This window comes from Coptis chinensis, chromosome 2, assembly GCF_015680905.1.
Source record: "Coptis chinensis isolate HL-2020 chromosome 2, ASM1568090v1, whole genome shotgun sequence".
Classification (NCBI taxonomy): Eukaryota; Viridiplantae; Streptophyta; class Magnoliopsida; order Ranunculales; family Ranunculaceae; genus Coptis; species Coptis chinensis.
The window spans coordinates 91,142,558-91,169,006 of NC_141457.1; the positions used below are offsets into that span (position 1 = coordinate 91,142,558).

The 26,449-nt window shown below is 33.2% G+C and overlaps 2 long non-coding RNA genes across 2 annotated transcripts; both read right to left on the reverse strand.

Annotated features, from left to right (window-relative positions):
- Positions 1-383: 383 nt before the first annotated feature.
- LOC147518886 (uncharacterized) lies at positions 384-2,055 on the reverse strand. Its single transcript, XR_015214147.1, has 3 exons — positions 1,686-2,055; positions 1,449-1,526; positions 384-595 (listed from the first exon to the last, which is right to left on the reverse strand). It is a non-coding gene; the product is annotated as an uncharacterized LOC147518886 (long non-coding RNA).
- Positions 2,056-18,058: 16,003 nt separating this feature from the next.
- LOC147518887 (uncharacterized) lies at positions 18,059-19,329 on the reverse strand. Its single transcript, XR_015214148.1, has 3 exons — positions 19,189-19,329; positions 18,905-19,098; positions 18,059-18,209 (listed from the first exon to the last, which is right to left on the reverse strand). It is a non-coding gene; the product is annotated as an uncharacterized LOC147518887 (long non-coding RNA).
- Positions 19,330-26,449: the final 7,120 nt, after the last annotated feature.

Here is a 26,449-nt window from a genome sequence, read left to right on the forward strand (position 1 = left end):
AAGCAATGGAGGAAAACTAAACTTGTGTATAAGGGTCAAAAAGAGTGGGAAACATTAGTACGTTACTTTATTTGCTATGGACTATACTTCTTGTTTAGTTACAATATAGACGTCTTATTAGTCTCTATATACAGGTTCAGTAAGTGACTATGAACCCCCAAAAATACTTTCCGTACGGTCACATCAAATCCAACATCAAAAGGATCACTACTAATTTTTTTCTACAGAAGTATTGAAGCCCGGCCAGCAACAAACATTAATTTTATATCTGTGCTGTCAATTTATGCTATCCAAGTTTACATTTTGTCCAAGGCTATCCATGGTTATTAGTTTACATCTATAATGATGCATTAAACATAAAATGCATATTAGAGAGGAAAAAAAAAAAAAAAACTATAATAATCCTTTAAAAAGAAGAGCCATATTAGAACTAATTTACGTCCACAAAAATGCTGATTTCAATGGCGATGTACATCGGGGATTAGGAAGCAATGAAACTGTTAAGGAAAAGGGTAGATGGGAAAAGAATGATACCTCTTTACAGAACGGTGTAACGACAGGATATGATTGATGAGAGAATAGCATACATTTAAAACTGAAATAAGATAATAGCATACATTTAAAACTTGAGAAATTATCTTGACAGGTATGAATTTGAATGCATTCAGATTTCAGACGGCAACTTATGTTGGGAAAATACCACATACTGAGGAGTAAATAAAACTAAAAATTCTCAATAAACAGATGGTAATTATAACATTAACTCTGATCCTCTTGTCCATTCTACATCATCTTGATACCTAGAGAATCAGTGACTTTAACTAAAAAAATACATTGGAACGATTGTTCTAGGAAGAAGAAAAGTCATCCTTAGAATTGCATTATACGCAACAGGAACCATAACGGACAAAACCAAAAAAGAATGCAGTCAATACAGGAAATGAAAACACTTAACCGAGATCAGAAGTTGATAAATTTTAAGTTTGTTCCTAGTCAAATGGTCATGCAAATCCACATAAGAATGGTAGGAAAAAACTAAAAGAGGGCGACTGAAAGTGGATTAAACTTTGAAGCTAATTGAAATGAAACAACAATTGGATATCTGAAAATTTGTAAGATTTACATAACACCATTTGTCCATAGGTTAAACTGAAAAAGTAAATTAAACACTAATATCTGATAGTATGAACACTAATCTGACCCTTCAATGGAATGCATCCATAGTGCAAGAGGATTTTTTTTTTTTTTTTTTTTTTTTTTTTTTTTGGAGATGGAAAGAGATGTCTTATGACAACATGAAACATGAACGCGAAACACAGACCCACAAAAGACTGGTAGATTCCCAGAGACGAAAATTTTCATGGAGCTAGCGCAATAAAATCATTCACAACAAAAGGAAGAAACTAAAAATGAAATTAAACATAAATTCTGAATTGTGTCATACATACCTTGGTAAATGATCGCTGAACTAAGGAGAACACTATTAGTAATTGATATGGCGCGCAAATGTACAATGATTGCTATCACTGTAGAAATAAAGAAATTTATAAGTAGAACGATAGAATGCTACCAAACTAATAGAAAGTAAATGTACTAAAAATAAGTCATGTTATCTGTAATCACTTAGATAAAATAGTGAAATTAGAAAGAGGAAAATTGAAGAAACCTCTTCCTAGTGAACCAACCTTGTGTAGATCTATTAAGATGTTAACAATGGTTGTAATATTCTGATCCATCCCCACCTTCCATGTCATCAAGGTTTCATCCATTCACCCCGTTTCATGTGAAATGACAATGAGTTATTGCATTCGGTTTGTAGATATGGTAGTCCCCTTCCTTGAATACCTTGGAGGCTTTCTCCATAAGTCCATGCTTGCAAAACACATAAGCAATTGCAATTGAAATGCTCTGCCTAATTTAACTGTTTTGTCGACTTCAATCATTTCCACCAAAGCTCTTCCGCTAGATATAATCCTCCTAGGCACAAAGATCTAGTGCCTGACATGGAGGAGCTTTTATACTATTTTATACTATAATAAGAGTACGACAATATTTTTTTTGTTATTAAAAAGATGCTAATTGATTACCCATAACACCAAAAAACATTCAAAATTCAGCGTATGGTAAGTCCTACAACATGGATGAGTGCTCCATTGATTTATGAATGAGGCATGACCCGCTTCAGAGATCACTGTCTTAGGGAGCTACTAAAATGCTCTACCAGAGACATGTTACTCGAGTTCAATGTCAACACCCTTTTTTTTTTTATCGCAGTTGAGGACTTGAACCATATAGGCTTTTCATTGGGAGTCTAGTGCATGAAAACAATGCAGTGGAAAAGACCATGTGAGTTTTTTGGAGATAAAACGAACAAAATACTACATCAAATGACAATTGACAACAAAGGAAAGTGTATCAAGCCTTCATACAGATTGCCCAACCAACACCAGGCTAAAGTAATTTGCAAAACATCTCTAAGTAGTAAATAGTAAGTACGAAATAGGTAGCTCCTCACACTTCACGACTTTTACCTCGAGTAGCGGGGGGACTACTATCGATTCGTGAGCTATTGTGTGGAAATGAAAAGGATTAAAGCAAGAAGGAATCCTAATGGTTGCTTTGCAAGGTACGATTCTCTGCCATTGATTTTCTCAAAAATCATTAGCCAGTTTTCTCTCCTTCAACAAGTTTTTATAAGATTTGTGTCAGGCATTAAAAGCCCAATGTAACATGCGTATCATAAGCAGGTCCTGGACCTTTCAATAAGTTTCTTTGACGGCATAAGATCACAGGGGACTCAGAAAAGATGGAGTTTCTATTCTGGAATATATACATGCCCCAAGCGCAGACCATTCACAGCCATAACATTAGTTTGGAGGCATTCAAAGTCAATATGTTAAATGAAGTTAGTCACCTAAACTCTAAACGGAACTTGACTACTACAAACATGTAAACAACTATTGCAGGAACACATGGATATAAACATGGTTCTACTCATGAGATCTATTAAAAGCGCTTCGTGGGATGAAAAGAACTGGGCATTTTCCAGTGTTAGGATAAACAAATATTAGATTCATTGAATAACTCATTTATACCCTATGTACATTAATATGTACAAATATGATAAATACATTCCCCATAATAACAAATATGATAAATACATTCCTAACAATTACTAAACACCTGTAAAAGGGCATATTTTCCTAAGTTAGTAGACCTCGTGAAAGCTGCGGCGGAATAGTAATATAATATAGTACGTTATACAACATCAGTATAACTCTTTCCATCCTCCTTTATCTAGGCTTTGTACCATCAACAACACAAGAATGCATTATTATATAACTTAATAACTTAATTAGTTATTAGTAACCATCTGATGAGTCAACAATGAAAGGAAAAAAACAATAAGCAAAGAAATGTCTAAGTTATAACGTGTTTAAGTTATAAAGTCACCCTATTGCAAGACAACATATAACGAAGTGTAGACTGTAAAAGTAAAAAGCACTTAAATAAGCCTTGGAAAAAGGAGAAATAAATTGTACCAAACCAAAGTTGTAAACTGTGGAAACACAAGAATCTAAAGCATGAGTACTCTCAAACAAAAGTACATAAAGGAACGAAACCTACCAAAGCGAGTTCTTCTAAGCATACCTTAAAGAAGCCCATAAACCCAATTCGATTGACATTGTAATGAAGCATTATTCCTTTTGCCAACCTGTGTTTGACAAAATCATTAGACCCAAAAAAACAAAAATAGTAAATCTTATATGTTAAGGCAGTTAAATCTTATCAAGCTTTTCTCAAACAACAAAAAATCATTTAGAAGATGAAGGTGGTGAAGAAGGCACAGAGAAACGGGAGGAAAGAACCTCTCCGCGAAAAAGAAATGTTTTTTTTTTGCGATTGCTTGCAAATCAAAATCAGAAAATTTGAATAGAGTATTTGTTTCTTCACCGGTAGTGTTATGGATGAAGAGAGACGAAAAGAAAGTGAATTATCGTTTATTCATGAAAAAATTAGCGAAACGGTGCGTCGAGTTATTGTTTCAGGAACGGAGAAGAAGAACGAACGGTTTACTTTTTTTTTAATTGGGAAAAACGGTCTCTTTTTGAAGACGTTGAGTTTTATAGTCCTGGGAATGCTTTACATTACCAATTTACCCTTTCAGCGTGAAGAAAAAAGAAAGTGATTGTCCAACTTTCCGGTACCCTTCCCATTAAAAACTTTGGTGTAAAACCGGAAATACGGGAACTAATTGGGAAATCTGGTATCCGTTTTATATATAAGACTAGATTTTTGGACCCGTTCAACGAACGGGGACCGTTTATATATATATATATATATATATATATATATATATATATATTATTTTATTTTTTATTTTATTTTATTTATTATGTATCAAAAATCTTATTTCCAAACTATATTAAAACTCGGAAAGTAAATTAATTGATCGAAGTTTCCAGCGCCAATAATTTGTTAGACTAAATGACTTTTTTTTTTTTATCAATAGGCCTTATAGTGTATTAAGATATCCAAATTTTGGGCTGTCTTTTAATTTTCATTTTTTTAATGGGTTTTATGATAAATGTTGGCTTACTTCTTAGCCCATTAGTATACTTAATTAGCACGTGGTCTCACTTTCACTACTTGTATGTCTAATTTCCACACGTGTATTCTCACTCTCATTTTTTTAAGAAAGGAAATGGGTTAACCTATCTCTCGAGTATCTATCTTCAGTTGACTTTAGCGATGAAGTAAATTCATCGCTCTTAAATGTACTTTTATTTTTCCCAATATCCTTTGAACTTCGCTCTCGCTTTTTATAGTTTCATAATTTTCTATCGTTAGTTTGTTGCCAAGTTCATGATAAGCTTACCGATGTACACATAATGTGTAAAGTAAGGTTTTTCATCCGTCACTTTAAAAAGAAATCCAATGCTAAAATTTATAAGTTGTTGGTGGGTAAATTTATAAGTTTTTTATCTCTTGATTGGTTTCTAAAGCATTTTATTGTGGGAATGGCTATCACGAAGAGTTAAATCTGTCAAAGTATTGACGATTTATAAGGGGTTTATGGCTGGTTTATCTGCTGGTGTCCTTAAGTAGTTGTTTATTTTTCTACTATTAATTAATGTTGTGTTCTCATACTTGGTTACAAAATTTGCTCATTTATGTCAATTGAAAATTCCATGTCTTTTGTGCTCAAGGCTTGATCATGTTTTTGGAAATGAAAACCCTGGATTTTATAGACATTTGTGGTGCTCATAAAACGAAGATCTTATCATTAGTTATTCGTTGCCAAGTTCATGATAAACTTGCTGCTGTACATAGAATGTGTATGTGAAGCTTTCCTTTTTTCATCTGTCACGAAAAAGAAATTCAATGCTGAAACATATAGGTTGTTGGTGGGTAAATTGGGAATTGATCATGAAGGTTTTGTAGATAAGAAACGGCTACTTAAACATCCTATGCTTTCTTCATTTAGTGAAAGTTTGTATACCATATAGCTGTAGTGTACTTGGATATTTAAATCATATCATATTCTTAGTGTTTTTGATATACTAATTGTTTCTAGTTATTAGAGATATCTTTACATTTGAAGAATGTTTTGTTTGAAGGTCTTTTTGTCAAATTTTAGTAAAGTTTTTTCCTATGTCTTATATGTATTTTTATTTATTTATTGTTTTATAAGTTCTCTTGGAATTTACTGAACGGGTGCCATTAAATGAAATAATTTTTTGCAAGTATTTGTTAAAAGACTTGCAAGTATTTGTAGTTAAGCTATAAACATGATACATTAGCCATTAATCAGTAGATTATATACTTTTCCTTTAATAAAAATTTCATTTATTTACGAAATCATAAACAATTTACAGTCTATACATGGCTTGCATGAACTCTAAAAATCTTGAGTCAATATCTACTTACTCAACATAAGTTTCATTATGAAGTCAGTGCACGAAGCTTAGGCCACGCTCAATGAAATGATTCGAGAGAGTTAAAAATTTGATATACTTTCACATATTTGTGAAAAGTAAGAGATGATTTACAGGTGCAAACTTCTCTAACTACAACAGAATGCCACTAACTACAACAGAATGACATACACTTTCAATAAAAGTAGGAAATAAAAACCTAAACCAACAATTAAGATTAATAACACTAAAAGCAATTTTTTGCAAGTACATTGAAGTCCAATGACTTCAAATATAGTCATCTACCTTGATCAAGTTGTCATCTATGTTGATTATTATATAGCCCTTTCGGCTTTCTCCAATTGGATCTGTGCTAATCAATTATATACATCTCATTTTGTATTATCCAATTTTATACCAACTAACTAAAACAGGAAGAAAAAAAAACAAAGATAATAGTGGAAGAACCTTATGTAAATCATTCGATAAACTTGTTTGTTACAATATCAATTAGACTTTTATCTAGTGGAAGAATAGTACATACATGAGAACCTTTATGGAATGAGATAAGCTAGCCATTACATCGGGTGCACTATTTACTTCTTGGCACACATGGTTGTAGTTGAGAGTTTGATCCCTGTAGATATTTTTATGGCTGCAAGCAAGTTTCTGCAATGCCATGGTGCGTCCTCTAAGCCCTTTGAGATTTTGAATTTTCTTAAAAGTGTTTGAATAGACAGAGACTTTATTGATGCTTTGCTACCCACATAGATATTAAGTCCTATCTCCATTGTTTTGAGTTCCTGGTACAATACTCATCTCTTTGACCCTCATGTGTGTAAAAAATATCTTTCGCTCATGATTTATTGACATGTTGACTGTGCACAGTGTCGTTAGCGAAAAATCTCAAGTTCAACTGTAGATTGAAAAGTTGAGATGATCAAATCACTTAAAACATAAGCAATTTACTACAAAAGGAAAATATTTCCTCCGATCAATAGATATACAAAAAGGAATACCATACCTATGGAATCATAAAATAAAAATATGAGAAAGTCATATATAATCACTAATTATTGGGGGAAAAATGTATATATAATCACTTAAATTGGTATCAAAGACGTATAGTTCTCCAATCTCATTGACCTACGGACATGCAAATTAATATTTAAAGAAAGTCACATTTAGCCTATTAAAAATGAATTACTCACCTGAAGGCCTCAAGTATATGTAAAGACCAACTATTCTTTTATGTTTGAACTTTGCAGACAATTCCAACCAAAGAACTTGCTCGATGGCATGGGTACTTGTCGAACGTTGCACTGCATTGCTTCAACTGAAAGGTGCACGTAGTTTTGTGCAATGAGCTATGTTGTGATAGTAGTTATTGTAGTTTAGAAAGAAAAACAAACATACTAAATGCCAACATAGTATAAAACAAATATCTAAAGGCCGCCCTATATATCACTCTTATGCTATGGTTGTTGAATTCATTGCTCTAAAAATCAATATGCAACCTTGCTCCACACTTCTCAATGTTCCCCCTGAAGTGAATTGAATCTTCCTGCATCACCAAAGAATTTAATTAGTGAATGGTATGCATTGACACACAATAGGTCCAGAAAGGACTTGGCACGCCGTGAGAACATTGAGAAGAGGGGTAGACAAGTAGAGCCTTTTAACAGCTTAACAATGATGATGCAAGTGATAATTGAAGCATGATTAGTTCATATAAAAAATTTTAAGATCATAATGACATTCAATATGAATAGTACCTTAATAAATCAAGATTGTTCAAAGATCCATTTTCCCAAAGAATTCAGGAACTCCACTAATGGACTTATATTTGAAGTCCGTCAAAGACAAATATGAGGAATGTGGCCTGAACCACAAAGAAAAAGTGAAGGAAAGAATACTAATGCCATTTTTATGTACCTTAATCAAACAGTGTTTGGATGGCCATTTTGCTGAGATGCTATAGTGATCTATATACGATAGCCTTTACAATGTTATGCATGTGTTAATTCTCCACAGAGCCTGACATACCACGCGACATTCCTATAAACATTTTGATAATAAATATGTTCACGTCAGTAAGCAATTTACTAACCCATAACCATATCTAGCTTATCAATAAGCTTCAATTAAGAGTTCGGTTTAAACTCCACATGTATTCCTTAACTACCTCAGGTCCTTCACAACTTAAATAGTTTATTCCGATGATATTTGCGAATATCTGGTATGTATATAGTATTCTTTATCCCAGGAACTTTATAAATGGATACTACTTGAGATTATCCACAAAGTGAATTAAGAGGCAACGCTGAAGTACGTAGTACAAAGTTTAAAATCCTCATGGAGATGAAGTGTGAGAATCCAATATTCCATTATGTGCTCTCTTTTTGGAAGCATAACATCTATCTCCCATTCAATCCTGCTAGTGGACGTTCTTCATCTCACTTACATGATGTGCATGATTAAGGAAGGGTAAGCAGTAACTAAACTAACATTAAAATTGATTTTTTTAATTAAACAATTAAATCAATTCAATCGACACATAGATCAAAACCATGAGAAACAATAAATTCATAAGAACAAAACTTGCCTGAAAATGAAGTTTATATCGAAGAGACTCTTTTTACATTTTTTTTATTTGATAAGACTGGTCATGATTATCACAATTTTATCAAATTGTGTAACATACTATAAAAGCACCCTATATAAGGATCCCTTTCTTACAACTACAACACCTTTGACCAAGTGGGTTAACTAAAACATTGTGAATTTGAGTTACAACGGTCATAAGTTAATTTCACTCTCAAGAAGTAAAACCATTAAACCTAACAAATGACTCAGTTGTGTTTTATCTTTAATTTCCTTGGGTAATTAAGTCAGTAGCATCCAAAATATTGAACCACTTCAAAATATGGTTTTGTCAATACTCACTTCCAGATATAGAAGGTGAAACCATTTGTAAGAAGGTTCATAAAAACCATATACCGATATTTCATTTATTATACACGATAAATGTAGAATGCTTACATTTGTAATGGCCTGGTAGGATTGCAAATATGATTTCCATCAGTTTGAACTGCTCCAAAAATTTTGCAACCACGATAACGAACAATAGGAATCAACACTTACAATTTGAGTTACAAATATATTCATCAGATAACAAAATTCTTATTTCATGCAGAAGCATCCCATTATAGTGTTACATTATATTGTAAAAAAAAAAAGGGGGTGTTAGTAACAATTAGATGCATATGCATGGACACACTTAATAATTAACATTATATTCATATAATATATCAAAGCCAATAGATGATCATCATCTACATATTAGATAATCAGATTCGTGACACAATGTTTCCATACACACGTGGTTAAGAAAAAGATTATATGAGTAGAGAATCCTCATATTCGACCTTTCGTCGATTTATATTTTTTATTTAAAAAAAAATCTAGAGATTAGTTAACATTTTATACACTTAACACTGCAACTTAAGTGTATATAAAGAGAAACACAAACAATGACAAAATGGAGATTACCCATGCCGCCGATTGCATATGCCGTGTGATCTCGATCTATGGCGATGAAGAAGATAACTGCAGTGACTCCAAATCATATTCAACCAAAAATTCCAACAATCAAATATAATCAACAACTTATTTCAAAAAAAAAAAAAAAAAAAAAAAAGAGTGACAGCGGTCATAATCAACATCGAAAGTTGAACAATAAAATTGTTATTGATCTTATAAACACAAGTTTTAGTCCCTTAGAAACCTTGTCCAATGCAATTTGAATTTCAGGCCACTTGGGGTTGCAAGTAAATGTGGTGAAAATATAAGGAGTTCTAGCCCATCTGGAAATGGCTATGGCATCCTGATAATTTTGAACCATATATCTTGGACCACCTATAGATGATGGTAAAACTAATAATTTGTCATTATATATTCATTTTCAAAGGTTGCAAGTGAGTATTTGGGATTTAATTTAACTTACCTGTAAAAGATGATGGTAAAACTAATCGCCTACCAACAGATCGCGCGTTTAGTGTCCCCGAAACAACAAAGATCAACCAACCCTTGGTATAGTTCAGCACGAATCGTATGTTGGTTATTTCTAACCCACGAAAGCCTTATTTCCTCAGCAGCAGTGTATGCATCAACCCAAAATTGTTGCTTCAATCAACCACCTATAAATATTGTTAGTCCTTCATTTGCTCTCATTTGCATTCTAAAAGCATAATACTCTCTCATGGTAACATGTTGTCTATTACCAACTTTACTACCATTTCTGTATTTGATTTCAGGCTTATACCCATCAGCTCCATCAGGAAATAAGAGAGGGTATTGCATTGACATAAAACTTGGAAAAGTCTCATTGATTCTCTTCAAGCCGTATCCTTTCTTGTCAACAACAACGTCACGGTGACCTTGAGATTCATCTCCATTACCAACAATGAGACCAGCTACCTCATTAGAAGTTGGCAAGTTGTATACTCTTCCATCAGTCTGTCTTGTACTAATCAGTCTTATACTAACATCAGCGATTTCAGATTCTGTAAATCTATCTCTGGCCATTCTGTAACTCTTAGCTATTCTGTTGTTTTCATTTAACATTTCAATGAGTCATGCTATAATGTTTGGATCCAACGGTTTTTTCTTTTCAATCTTTTTACTAAAAGAGTTCAATCTGTTTTGCACTTCATTGGATGTATCATATACGTATAATTGGCCAAATTTAGGAATCTGACCTGGCATAAAGAAGAAAAACGAAATAAACACGTAAAGGACATGTAATGACAAAATTATTAAGAAAAATCAAATGTCAAATTATTTTCTCCATTGTTCATTAAAGAAAATTATACATACTAAAACAATATAATATTTTGCACTTTATTTGTTGTATACATGTATAACTGACCAAATTTAAAAGGCTAACCTGGAATTGGTAGCAAGGTTCCAATTTTGTGATGATTCTGCCCACTGATCTTATAAACATATGGCCCCTTTCCGTTGTTTATTTTTTTATCAACCACTCCTCCAGTTGATGTGAAAGCAAACATCGAGTTATACACCCGTATATTTTCTCTATAATTTACTGATCTTGTACCATTTTCATAATCTAGTAGTTGGTTTAGGAATGGAGGTGCATCAGCCAGAACAGGAAGTTGAACTTTTCCATGTAGGCAACATATTCCAAACTTTGGTTTTTTGGTTTGTCTTGTTCGCCCAACCCTTTCTTCATACCATAATATTGCTCCACAAAACGAACACACACAGTTTGGTTCTCCAAAATTCCATGCTTCTTGAAAATTTTCTGTGTGAAAAAATAACAAAATAACACACAATTAAAATTTTTACATTCTAAATATCAAAATAACATATATTTAGATTCTTACTTGTATGTTCACTTTCTCCAAGCATCATGTCTTCATATGAATTGCTATCTTCATCACCATCTGATTCACATCCACTGATTTGTGAATAGTAATCATCATCTCTAAGAGAATCAAAACAATTTCTTTTTCTCTTGAGGTCTGTTTTTTTTTTTTTTAATTGGAATTTCTTTCATTAAATCCTTCTTTAGTTGATTTTGCAAATCACCAACACCTAGAGGTCTATTCCTCTTTTTTGCTAAAGAAGACATCCGATTAGATCGATTAAATTTACATTCTTCTTTACTTAGTACTGGAGTACTAAGAATTGGTTTTTTTGCCGAACAATTTTCAGGGTCAAATACATTTGTTCTTGATCTTCTTGCAGCTCTAGGTTTAGTTGTACTATGTGCTGCTTTGACACTATTTGTAGTACGCTTTGTTGTCCCTCTTGCAACCATATTAGAACTGTAAGTTGCATAAGACATAAAATTATTATAAGAACTACTAAAATTTACTAAACCAAATATAATAGCTATCAATAAAAGCATTATCTATTAGTTTTGTATGTTTGTACATGTTGAACAGGCTATGTTATATCTGACCCAAAGCAACAAAATAATGGCAAAGAGGCTTTAGTCCTACTATCTACCCTTGATGGCATATCACAATCAGTAATGGGATACATTCAAAGAACAAAGAGTGTCTCTTGTTTCTCTCTGAAAACTAAAATCTTGCTGTTAGAAAATGTTTGAATTGTTCGATTGTGGTTCACTTTTAATCCGATTATCAATATTGTGACAATCTTGGTACCAATTAGAATCAAAATTCAAGTACAAACTATTGGATTGCGATTTGATAATGACAGAATGCAGTTTGGAAAATAGTAGAGCGCGATTTCTAATTTAGAAGAGCATGCTTTGTAAGCGAATCTCCTTCAAAATTGTGAAACTACGGTTTTTGAGCTGGAGCGATGGTAGTAGGACGGCATTGTGGCATTTCTAAGTCCCCATCTCCAAGCAAAAAAAAAATCGAATCAAACATAATATAAACAGTAAGAAGAGAACCTGATTTGGTGAACAATGTACAGGTTTTGGTTGAGTATAGAGACGGTAAGGAGGTGTTTTGGTTGAATGTGTATAAATGAATATTAGATTAGGGAGATTAAGCAAATCTAGGGAGGCATTTATAATTAGCATTTTTTTTAGGAGTCGTTCAATTACTACGTGATTTGTATATAGATAGGAGATAAGGTATGATTTCGTAGGAGGCTCAATTATTAAGTGATTTGTATATATCTTAAATTAGATTTTTTTTTTTCAATTAGCTAGAAGTTATTGTATTCCAAAAGGAGGCCACTTCTTGGTCTATATATAATTTTCATTGGGTATAGAGCAACTATAGTAAGTTAGTAACTATATACAACTCGTAAAAATAAATTTTAAATGAGCAATGGACGTAAACCATACATTCTTTTATAGATTTTAGAATTGATAGCTATATATTGACTATAAGAGAAGGTAATCTTGATCAAGTTTTTCATGGGCACAGATATATCATACACTTTAATTTTCTCGATGCCCATAGAAAATAACATATGTTTTGACGAACATTGAGATGAGCAAACTGAACCTTTGTTATCTCGGCAGTAACAGGTTTTGTCCGAGCAGCCCATGTCTACCTATGTTTGCCTTCATGAGGGGGTGAAAGCATATACATGATTAACTACTCAATGGTATGCATATTAATTTTTGGTCTGGTCTCGTGGTGATAGGAAGTTACTGAAATCTTAATTGAACATTTTGTAGCAACTCTGTGCCTCTGCGGTATACATTCTAGGCCCTGGCATATCTCTAATAGGGGAGCTCACGATGTATGAGCCCATAGATTAGCTGCACTGGATGCGGAACAATGAGCCTGCTTAATTTTGTTGTGTAGGCAATGGTTCTTCAGAATTGAAGTCTGCTGCTATGCGTATGTGAATGAAATTAGTGATATTCTTGGACGTATTCTCATCTATTTAAAGAGACCTACTTAGCCAGGACTGCTGCTTCAGCAGCATCACTTCCCTTGGTGGAATTTGCAAATGTTCTCCCAATTTGACTATTTAGACAACGCCTTACAACCTGGCAAGCCATCTCATTTGACATAGCATCCCATAAACCGTCGCTTGCTAATATGACAAACTCGTCTTTCTCCGTATGCTCTGTTACACTGATCTCTGGTACAGAAATCACATACAATTTAAGGTACTGATCGCCAACATTCATCATATTTAGATCTTAGTTACGTTCAGAAGATAGCATAAACAGCAGGAAGTAAGACTAATTCCATTTCTTAAAGGATAAATCATTGGACATACCTATGGATCGAGAAGTAGCAAGCATTCCTAGTACTCTATAACCATTCCAATTTATGACTCTTCCACCAGCGGCTTCTACTCCTTCCATTTCATCTGGTCTATCAGGCTGCAGAAAGATGTTTCCCACGCTTGGAGTTAAGAACTTGTAAATAGTTCACAAAATAAACACACATTTTATTTTCAAAGTGAAAAGTTTTACATGATGCATCAAAATCTAATAGTCCACAATGGAGTCATGATGCCTTATCATAAGCTAGCATCGGATGCATCGATCGTGAAGGAGATAGAATCTGATTTACAGGGGTGGTTGTAATTAGAACATCGGATTAAAATCATACCTGCAAGTATGTGCAACTGTTGCAGATGTTGATAATGAGGAATATGACATCCTGGTGAATGCTCTACGACAGATTGACCATAATAGTGTATCTGCATCCGAAATAACCACCCCACAGGTTGGTGCTCAACAACAAAACCCTGGTCCTGACACTGACGCACTTTCACGTCAGTTTGTTGCTGAACATAGGAACAACAGTGGGGTAATAATTTCATGAAAAATCATATAAAAACAGTTGAGCGATTGAAAAAAAACTATTGCAAGAAAAGCATACCTTGCAATAGAGCGATTGAAGAAGGAGAGAAGTGGAAGCAAGTCACTGCATCCGATATTGGTGCAAGAGATTGAGCAAATATTAGGAATTCCAGCACGAAAAAAAAAGAATCTCTAACACTGAAATCAAACAAAAAAACACCAATTTCAACCAAACAAACAGAAACCAAAGCTAAACCTACTTCAATATACCAATTTTTGTTATTAAGGTTCAGTTTGTGTTCCGCGAACTCAATAACCATTAAATGAAACTATAGCGGATAGGTTTTCGGTTTGGTATTGTCTGTGGATGAATTCAGGGGTGTGAGCCTGTGAGGTACCTAACACAGTATTAACAATTGATAAATGTTTTATCCCTTGTTGTTTCTGTTTATCATCACCACATATTGAAGCATCATTACCAAACAAAAACAACTATAACATTTATAAAGAGATCAAAAAAATAATTAGAGTTAGATCATCTTAAGTATATACATTGCTTCTCTAGTAGCTTGTTCAACCTATTTTTCATCAAATCATGTACTGAGATTATATATACTGCAAACACCTGGGAAAATAAAATAAAGATAAACATACAGCAGGGCCTGATGTATATTTTTTCATTTATTTAGCAGGCGACTAACTTAAAACACAATGTATTACCTTGGAAAAGTATCCAACTATGTGGCATCCTCGCTCATCACATTCACATAAAACATTAAGGAGAAACAAATCGACATCATAATAAAGAGTCTTGTGATCAAGAAACAATTTTGCCAAACAACACATATTCTGGCCATACACCTTGTTCTTTGTGTAATGAACCTGCTTTAAGTTTTAGAGATCCACACACTATATCATTTCAAGCAAACCGTGGTTGAAAATCACAAAACCTGCCAAACTTTAAGGGGCGCTTCATGAAATTGAGAAAAAAATTCACAGAAATACAACTTTAGAGAGTCGATCATTGTTTTTTGGCGGGAAAGGGGAGAAATACCATGTCTCGATCTCATTTAGCTTTTAAACGGTGATTTGGACTTGAAAAATTGTTTCGTTAACATAATACACAACTTTTGAAATTAGTGACTTTTCGTCACTCATATACCTAGATATGCCACCAGAATTTTCAAATGGTTCTCAAAAACTCATTTGCAAATGGATACTTAGGCTTTTCAGGAAAAATTTAGTGGAGGGACTAAATCCCATTTTCTTTATCTCTAACAACAATTCATGAAAATGGGCAGATTTATTACACAAAGCTCGAGGGCTTGTCATCAAGGACATTGAGATATTGGACTTAGGGACACCATGGTATCGCAGGATGGCGATGTTCGGTCCCAATACCCTTTCTATATTATAGAGCACCCGAGCAACCCGACTAAGAATGATGGTGAATCTATCATCTGTGGGTGTGAGGCTCTTAAAGAAATCGACAGATGGGACAATTCTCTTCTGTAAGCTTGATGTCAACAAATTTGAGTCCGTGGATAGGAGTTTACCCAGATTGGGTCCTGAAATGCCAATGTTACTGTAACATTCAAGCTTGGGTTTCAACGTTTTCTCGGGAGAGGCTAGGAGGAGTCGAGGGTGGTAGGCAATGAGTTTTGAGATGTGGGCATCAATGAAACCATAGGATTTGAAGAGAGACAGAACAAAGTTAGGTTTAGTAATTGTGGATTTCTTGATAACAACTTTTTTGGAAGCTTTGAGAGCTGATTCTAAGGTTAACCCACACTTATTTATGAGGTAATCTACTGTGAAACTTGCTTTCTCCTCCTCATCATTGGGTTTTGGGAATCTGAATGGTGATGGTTTTTGGAACAAATACAAACAATGGCTAACTTTCGGTCTTGAATCTCTAACAATATTTCTGCATACATAATGAAATTGATGGAACATTGTATAAAAGTAAGTTTAGTTGACACTTACAGAATAGGTTTCCATTCATGCCTGTTCTTCATAATCCTCTCTAAAAATGTGAAACTGAGCCCTAAACAAACCCAACAGACAGGCAGAGGGACACATATGATCGATGGGTTTTAAAGGGTTGCACCGGTGCTACCCTTCCAACTGAAGTAAACCGTTCGCAGCACATTCTATGTTGTTTAAAATCCAAAATACATCAATTTAATTACCACTTTGTATCTTCCACACTTATGCACTAACATTTTACAGAAGTGCAAACATGTTAAGTATGATAAGGACAACCTTCAAACTTAAATTGTAACATACAACCACCGAAATTGAAGATTAAAAAAATGTGTAATTGATTGAACTGCCTGGAACGGCATTGGTGTCTTTTTATCTTCGTTGTAATTGGGGGTTTTAAAGCTTTAGTTTTTTATTTTTATTTTTATTTGGATAGAACTCTGGCTTGGTAGGGAAGAAGATAAAAGTGAGATGTAGGATCGTAGGGTTTTTGTTTTTCCAAAAATTTGGTGCTTTTAATATTATTGTTTTGAAATTGGGCGAAATTTCTATGGGATAGGGAGGTAAATATAATTTGAGAATAGACAAAGGAGATTTAAACAAATCTAGGGAGGTGTGACTAATTATTATTCCATCCAATTTTTTAGGAACCAATCATATTGATTGAAGTGCAAAATGCAGTGATATAGTGAGGAGAGAGAATGTGCGCGAGCTTTTATATATATATATATATATATATATAGACTAGATTTTTGGACCCGTTCAATGAACGGGGACCTTTATTTAATTTTATTATTATGTATCAAAAATCTTACTTTCAAACTATATTGAAACTTAGAAAGTAAATTAATTGATCAAAGTTCCGAGCGCCAATACTTTGTTAGACGAAAAGGATTTTCTTTTTTGTATCAATGGGCCTTATAGTGTATTAAAATATCCAAATTTTGGATTGTCTTTTAATTTTCATTTTTTTAAATGAGTTTTATGATAAATGTTGGCTTAATTCTTAGCCCATTAGTATCTTTAACACGTGGTCTCACTTTCACCACTTGTATCTCTAATTTCCACACGTGTATTCTCACTCTCATTTTTTTAAGAAAGCAAATGGGTTAATCTCTCTCAAGTGTCTATCTTCAGTTGACTTTAGCGAAGAAGTAAATTTAGTCGCTCTTAAAGATACTTTATTTTTCCCAATATCCCTTGAACTCGCTCTCATTTTTTATAGTTTCCTAATTTTCTATCGTTAGTTCATTGCCAAGTTCATGATAAGCTTACTGATGTACATGTAATGTGTAAAATAAGGTTTTTCATCTGTCACGAAATGGAAATCCAATGTTGAAATTTATAGATTGTTGGTGAGTAAATTTATAGGTTTTTCATCTCTTGATTGATTTCTAAAGCATTTGCGCTGGGAATGGCTACGCAAAGAGTTAAATCTGTCAAAGTATTGACGTATTCTGAGGGGTTTCTTGAGTGTTTGTTTATTTTTCTACTATTCATTAATGATGTGTTCTCATACTTGGAAGGGTGCCGTTAAATGAATAATTTTTTTTTTTTGTTAAAAGACTTGTACCTATTTGTAATTAAATGAATAACATTAGTTCTGTAGATGTTTGAAAATTGTTGTGTCAATGAAATACGCACTACTTGATATCTTGGTTGGCTCACTTAGCATAAAGAAGAAAAAAACAAGATTAAGAAAAAATTATACGGACTTATAGTTCATGACTTCAGGTATCCACATTTAACCTCTTCCAACAAAATCAATATCATTACAGCTGCCTTCGATACAACATAATGGACTACAATATATACTACACTACTATAATATTTAATTTTACAATTCCAACTTGAATTCTAATTAGCGGCCAGCCCCCTCATTTAAAAAATAATAATTATGCACCATATCATTTGCTTTATTATCTCTATGATCACCATCTCTATTGATTCTTAATCCTTTAAGCGTACTTGGTGTCGTCTTAAGTCTACTGGCTCGTGTTCCTTCCATGTATTCCCTTCAAAACCTCCTGCATCAAAAAAAGAATTTGTTGGTGTGTAAACCAACTCATAGTTAAAACAATATAGCTTTTAGTGAAGCTTCAATCCCTTTAATTAACTTATCACTATCAGTAGATTGTCAGAGATCCGTTGGTTAAACTTTTGGGCCACCCAAGGAACACACTTTGTAATACAAACCAAACAATCACACAAACAACAAAAGGGAGAATTGGCTATTAGTATTTCCATAACATGTTGATGAGGACCTTTGTAGGAGAGCTCTTTGCCTTCTCAGTTATGCAATGGCCTTCACAATGCAATTTGCACGTGCATGGACAGCCATGGCATGCCAAAGTGTTGGTAACTCCTACCACCACTTGAAAAGCTATTGGTTTATCTACTAACCATCTTATGAATTAGGCAGAGTTGTGCAAATTAGGCAATTGATTTTCTAGTTGCATATATACCACTTAATAAAGAATATCAAGTGGAGGCTTCACCATCGGTGACCTTTGAAATCCACCAACAGTTTCCAGTGTTATAGGAGTTGTTTTCACTGATGTGATATTGGGAAGCGCGGATGAAAACCTATTCATATACTTCTACTACACTTATGTAACTAAAATCTTTACTATCAAATCGTATCAATAAAGGAACAAAAGCTCAAAGTGGTGTCTCTTATATAAAAAAGGAATTTGTTTATTTATAATTCATACGGGTTTACCTGCTTAGCCATTTTTGTTTTTAGCTTGGGTGACAGGGCAATAGCTTCCTTTGACAATTTCATTCGCGGAGGTCTGTACTTTCCTAAAAAAAAATTGCGGAACTTCCAAAAACAGAGATCAAAAGCTTGTTCAACAGATCTTGACGTAAAATCTAGATGCAATGATTCTGTCCATATTTGCCAAGTCTGCCATTCTGTGCATAAATACACTACACATTAAACTCCAAAACAATTCAACAATAATTAGTTAAATTAATAAAAGAGGATCAATAGTATCTAGGTACCAAGATTTTATCAACTACAAAGAAGCGAAATCCTCCTCCTCAGCTTCCTCAGAGCAGTTGTGACGCTACATAAGAAGAAACACTTTATTAATTTTAATCAGTCAAGTAAAATGACACTTAAGTAAATAAGGTAGAGTGTTTACCCACATATCAAAATATAATAACTTTCCATATGAGTTCTTACAACTGCATTTGAAAAGAAGTCGTTTAGTGACATCGAGTTCCAACTTAACACTTGAATGATTTTTTTTTTAATAAAATAAAATAAATAAATAGAGATGAAGGAATCATAAAAATAAAAAGTTAACACTCACTGCTTAGAAGTCTCTTAGGTAGGAACACATTCACAAACTCAACTTGAAGCATGTGTGTGTGTGTGTTTTTTAACAAACATTGTTATTAGGTGGTAAAAAAAACTCATGGGTTACTGGGCTACTGGCTATAAAAATTAACATGCTTAATCCAATTACAATTTAAAATTCACGTAGAAGTCATATACTATAATAACCAGATGTGAAAAGTGAAAAATTAATCCTATTGAAAAACTTAAAAAGTCATGTCAACGAAAACTTAAAAATGCAAGGGAGTACAATGATACCCTAAATTGGTTTTAACCAAGGACTGCCCACCCAATCAAGGCCATCACATGGTTATGTAACGTTCACTGAATACAACTCTTTATGGGTGTACTAAGTATGCCAATGCGCAGCCGACATGTCACGAACGCCAAAATTTCTACAAATTCATATATAATTATATTGCAGTAGTACCCTGAAGCATATAAGGCTTTTCCAGAAATTTGGTACATACAACTTGAATAATAACTCTCCAACTTAAAGAAAAACATTTACAACATGAAAAGCATACGACCATGTTGGCCAGTCCTTTAGTTAGGCAATCCATATCATAATTATGAATTATATAATTAATAAAATATGTGGTAACTAATGTGTTATCTTTAAAAAATGACCCAATCATTAAAACCCAATTAAATATGGATCAAAAGAACATCTAAAAAAATACTAACATGATCAACAACATTCCAGTAACATATCCAAGGAGAAAGCTTACTTGATCACCTCTTCAATCCAGTTATTTGACCAATGGAAGCTCTCCGCATTTTATTCGGTAGCACTATGAACAACAAAAAACAAAAACAAAATGTATTAAGGAAATAAACAAAGCAACATATCAAGCAAGGAACATAAACACTGCACACTTTTACAATAGGCAATAGGTATTCAATAAAAATATAGGAGGTGATAAATTCTGATGGATTATATTATGAAAGAGATTCCTTTATTGGCCTGCTGCCCATATATATCCCCATAATGTGATTCAAGTGCCATTGGAAAGAAAAAGATGTCACTAAAAACCTTGAACAAAGTATCCAACTACTACTCTATGCTCCACACTTTTGAACTTGTCATTTTTAATTAAGTACATAATTCACAAACAACAAACAGGTAAGTTTTGGAATGTAAAGGTTCCAGGAATCTATGTACAATCATATACCTGTAGAAGATCCCCAATATTCACTATTAGAGTTCCTTACCTAGGAGGAACATCCACCGATTGACTTTAATGATGAATTTGTAGAACTGTAGAAGAATAGTGATTAATGTAGGATCATGCTCTGAGCGTGCAGGATATATAGTAGTTACCAAGCAATGACCCACTTTTCATCCATTCAATGTGATCAAAGATAATCACGACTAATACCTAAAGCCTCTAAGAGAAGTAAGGAGATCGCGTCTTGGAGTTTGATAATGCTAGCATAAAGTACTCGTCATTCTCTCTCTGCAAAAAGGGTAGACAATTATTAGGTAATAAATCCTAAATCTTAAAGTACTAAAGCCAAAAATCACTTTAGAAACATTTTCCCCCTGCAATGTTTCACTACACACAAAAATCAAATAGGCTAGCAAATAGGCGAACAACAACCCAACGACTAAACTTTGATATGTATAAGTCCAATCTATAGGTCAAATAATACGAAATGCAAATGGACCATTTACTCGTTAACCAACAAATCACATGAAATGACTAATTATTTTCATTAGTGTGGAACAAAACCTTACTAAAAACAGTTAAGTTACTTAATGACTCAATCGAACAAAATAGATGCATTCATGAGACAGAGAGGGTTAGTTCAAGAAAGAGTCTAATATTATTATTATCCATCATCATCCAAAATAAGACTATGAGTCTATGAGGAAAACAACAATTTGCAAATAGAATAACTTGTTCACATCAATTTCCAACACTCAAAAATAAATAATGGTTGAAAATTGAGAAATCAACAAAACCAAGAAATAAACACATAAACATATATTAAACAACAAAAGTAGGCAGGTAGCGTTGAAGTGATTAACCATATATTCAATAAAGGAAATAGAGAGTCAGAGTAGAAGACCAAAATAAGAGGTCTAGTGAAGTAGTCAAACCTGTTTGGGGAGAGAATATTAAAATCATTGCAGCAATGGAAAGAGATGGGAGTTATCAGTTCATCTTTTTTGGAAAAAATGAAAATGTAAGAGTCGCGGAGAGAAGTGGGTGTAATCTAGAAAGTTGCGGTTTTTTTAAATTGTGTCTGAACTTTGATGCCCACATATAATGCAGTTTTAATGCAGATACTAAATCCATTTGTTTAATATATAATCCTTGGTCCTGGGGAAAACTAAAGAAAGAAAGAAAGAAAGAAAAAGGAAAAAAATGAAGAGAAAGGGAACACTTTATAAACGAACTTTTGATTTGGCAAAACAACAAAAGCATGCATGTGAGACTGACTAAAGATAAGCTTTTGTGTAGAAGGGGATCTTCAACGGAAGGTGGAGTCTTTGTATTTCCTAGCAAGATAAGAGCTCTTGGACAAAATTCAATATCAAAGAGCAACTAAATATTAATACATACATTTGGCAAGAATAATAAGATGTTTAGTAGACCAAGAGTCACAAAGTGAAATGGAACACCTCCATTATTTTGGTTTTAATGTGCTCGACTCCGCAAAGGTGTTTCAATACTCAACGTACACTTGTCTCCCCTCTAACAAAATCTCAACCTAATCTGACTTTGCCTCAACAATTCAAATTTACAACTCAATATCATTCGAAAGCCTATGAACTATATATGTAGTTTACACTGGATTCAAACTATATTGTCTATATATAATGGACATCTATATTCAAATATTTCCACTTCAATTGATTTCTAAAATCTTGGCAAATGAATACAGGATAACTACATATTATGGATCATTGGATTACAATATGTTTATTGGATCATAATTCGAGTTCCATGCATATTATCAGAATTCAAACATATGACAATAATCACAATATCCTTCAACTAATTGATGCTAAAGGTAGAGACAACTAAAGAAACTAATTAATGCTAGAAAGAGACAACTAAAGGAAGACTAACCAAAAAGAAATAATGCATATATATTATATATCCTACCTCTTACTGGAAGCAAGTGAGAACTGTTTGTAGGCCGCTTCAAACTACCTAGTCGTATAGCTCTCTTTTCATCGTCTTTCTCCACACGTATGGAAGCTACCTTCTTCTCCATAGCAGCTACTTCCAATCTCATCTTCTTAGTTTCAACGTCCATTGCTTTTGTTATTGTACTCTCTACCTTCTTGGCTAACATCTATAACACCATGAGTTGCAAGGTATAGTTATAATTAGGAAGTACAGTGAAGTTATAACTTAAAATGAGTAGGTTGAATGATAATATTGTCTTCAAGGCTTTGGTCTTTTTTGTGCTTGGATTTTCTCAAAGCAATCACCTCTTTTTGCAACATGTCATACAACAATCAGGCACCTAACTACCTTATCCTCACTTCGAAGACCTTATAAAATCAATTGTCTTTGTGTCATTTAATCAGTAGGCGTCAACATCAACTTAATAATGTCATATAAGAGGACATAACATAACAAATAACTTGTTCATAAGAAGGTTTCTTCGAAGCTAAGAACGAACCTAGCAGTGGCTCTTCATGAGTTATTGTTACATCCTTTGCATTCAGTATTAGCTCCAAAACTTATTTTTGTAATGCTCCTAAACCCAAGAAACATTCGATCAAAATAAAATGTTTAGAGCAGTGAGCGAGGTGTTTCGGTTATTGGAAATTATTCTTCTTCAGATAGATTTGATAGATATGATATTGCCGCCATGGTTGAGGTTTTGTTTCTTCTTTGGGTTTTTAATTACCTATTTACCCCCAGCATACAATTTAAATTTTGATAATCAGCGAAGGACTCCTCTCCTGCATAGGTGTTTTCTTTGACTAAATATGAGAAACTTCTCAAAATTTCCAAACTGGGCATTATTGATTTACCAAAAAGAAGGAAAAACAAATTTAACAACCTGATTTCAATTATACTTGATTTTGCAGAGATAAAAAATTACAATGAAGTTCTACTTTTCTGAAAGTTGTTCAAATCTCACTTAGGGCGACAATAAATTCATAGATAATAGTTTAATATATGGCTATTAAAATTGATATAAGTGGCTATTAGTGCCTTTTCTTATTTAAAAAAAAAAAACCTAGCTTAGCTAGTACCATTAAGAGTTTTAGTAATATTAAAAATAAGATATATAGAAAAAAAAAATGGCCGGTACATGGAATGAATAGGAGAAAGAAGCAATAATCGTGAGTTGAGATTTTTGTTTTTTTTGTTTTTGTTTTTCAGTTTTCTTCTTGACTACGAAAAAAGAAAAACTGGTGTAGTTATGTATGCAATAAGTGAGAAAATACCTAAACAATAGTGGATGCCATTGATCCTTCACATTTGAATAACTCTGCAAAGGCACATCTTTAACTGGAAACAAAAAAATAAATAAAACCTTAAATCAAATGAACCTTCTTAAATAAAAAAATGGTTCCTCCAAATAAGAGCCCGGCCACAATACAATCAATGGCCTATTCAAATATATAGAAATCAAGACAACCAAAACCTGTTTCCATGTATGAGTAGCACTGTCAAATCTAATCTATCAGTATCATTATTTGCAGAAGAGGTATCACTTATCAAAGAGTACGTCTAGGACAACAAATGATATACTAACATGTGTGAGTGATAATTTCCCTATTACATAGATATGCACCACACAGTATTCCCCTGAATTTGAGAACACTAATAGATGGATATGCACCACGATATCTTTTCCCACAGAACATAATGCCTAAAAGGGAAAGCAGCAAATAACAGTTGAACACATGCCTAAAAGAAGAAAGAAGCATAGTGTTACACTTTCAGCGTCAACTTAGCATAGTGTCGATTGAGATGAAACCAAATAACCTTATTACAAAGTAAAACCAATCCGTCGAAAGGGATTACATACTTCTTGTGACCCTTCAAAAATTATTGATCAACAATGATAATTACTGACCAACACTAAGCTACTCTCAACTTGGTCATGCTTAGATTGAAAGATCTTACTATCCATTGCAAAGGAATTCCCCTACCCAGGCAGAAAGCAAAATAATTTTTAATCTAAGCTTAACAAATGAAAGATAAGAAGAACAGTAAAGAGAATAAAATAAGTGACCGTTGAAGAAATCAACATATAATTCTAAGTGATTATACTACACATGATTTTGGTTACACGTGATTTAGGTAAGCTCCAATCATAAAAATTCTAAACAGTGAAACATAAAAACACAAAACTAATAAGAGTTTCACTTGGATCTGACATACATTCTCAACAGTTATTAAAATGGGTGTCATTCAATTACAACATGATTGCATGTAAAACCTAATATCAAAAAGAAGGAATCATTTGTACAGAAAAAAACTTAATCTTGATTTGTCATACATATCCATTTAAAGTGGCTTTTACTACGTTACCCACTTTCGATTTTTTGCCTATACCTGACAATCACTGAAATTAATCAAGGTACACAAATGCCCTGGCGCAAACCAAAATTACATGCGCTAGAAGCCATTAGTGGTTCTAGCATTGGATATTCAATTTTGAAACTGAAAAATAATACAAAGCTTTTTCCATCACTCGAGTTAAGCTTAAATAAGTACAACAATACCAACGACCAACAAAACTGATAGTGATGTTGTTTTTCCCTTTTTCTTCTTGCACCAACGTAAATAATCCAACAAACAATTGAGTCCTTACCATCAATCACTTGGACGGGCTAGTAAATTTCTTCACCATTCACATACTTATTTTCATCATGTTGAAAATAACTCAGTTCAACAAATTCAGAAAATAAGAACCCCCATATATTATCAAAAAATAAATAAAATTATTTAAACAAAATAGATAAGAAAACAATGAACATTTCGTGCAAAAAAGCTTATCAACCATGAAGAGATAAGAAGACAATGAAGACATCTTACTTGATAGAATAGGAAGACATGATAGGTTGATATGCATGAATACCTGGTGACGAAGAAGAGGCTGAGCTTCCCAGAAAAATCAGACCAAGAAAACCCACCTCTTGAACGAATTGATTAATGTATAATAATCCCTTTTTCTACGAAAACCAAATAAAAAATCACTGAAACAACACAAAAAATAAAAATCATGATGAGATATCATCGATTACAGTCATCATATCATTACAAAATCTCGAATCAAGGCTGTCAAAAGTCCAAACTATTTTCGAATACAATGAGATTTCACACCTGGCGAATCTTTCCTCTTGTTAGTTCTTAAAGTTGTGATCAAGAGAGAAGATAGCTGCTGTTAGTTGAAACTCAGAACTGTAGTAAATCAAGTGAAGGAGATTAAAAAAAAAATACCCATATATATTCGACGTAAAGTGAAAGAGATTGGCTTGAGAATGGAGACCGAGGGACTGAAAAGAATGGCTTCGTTGTTTGTTTTTTGGTTGGCAAATGGAGTTTTTGTGGGTTTTGGTTGTAGAGCATGAGAAAGAAAACTCTTTTTTCAAAGAGAAGAAATATGGGTTTAGTGATTTTTTATTTTTTTTTGCCCATAAGATTTGGTAGGTTTAAGTACTAAGACTTCATTTCTAAATGAAATCTATTTCTAAAAGAATGCAATGTACAAATGGCCTGCATAGAAGCAATTGATGGTATGATTATGCAAAAAAAAATCCACAAAGACTATTATTGTAATATATGAACATTTGAAATATATATATATATATATCAAACAAATCAAATGACCAAAATTTATCAGTTTGACAAAATTCGAAACAACTTTATTTCAATTCCATGTTCAACCCAGTAGATATATTGGATATGGATGCAAGCGACTTAAGTGAATCCA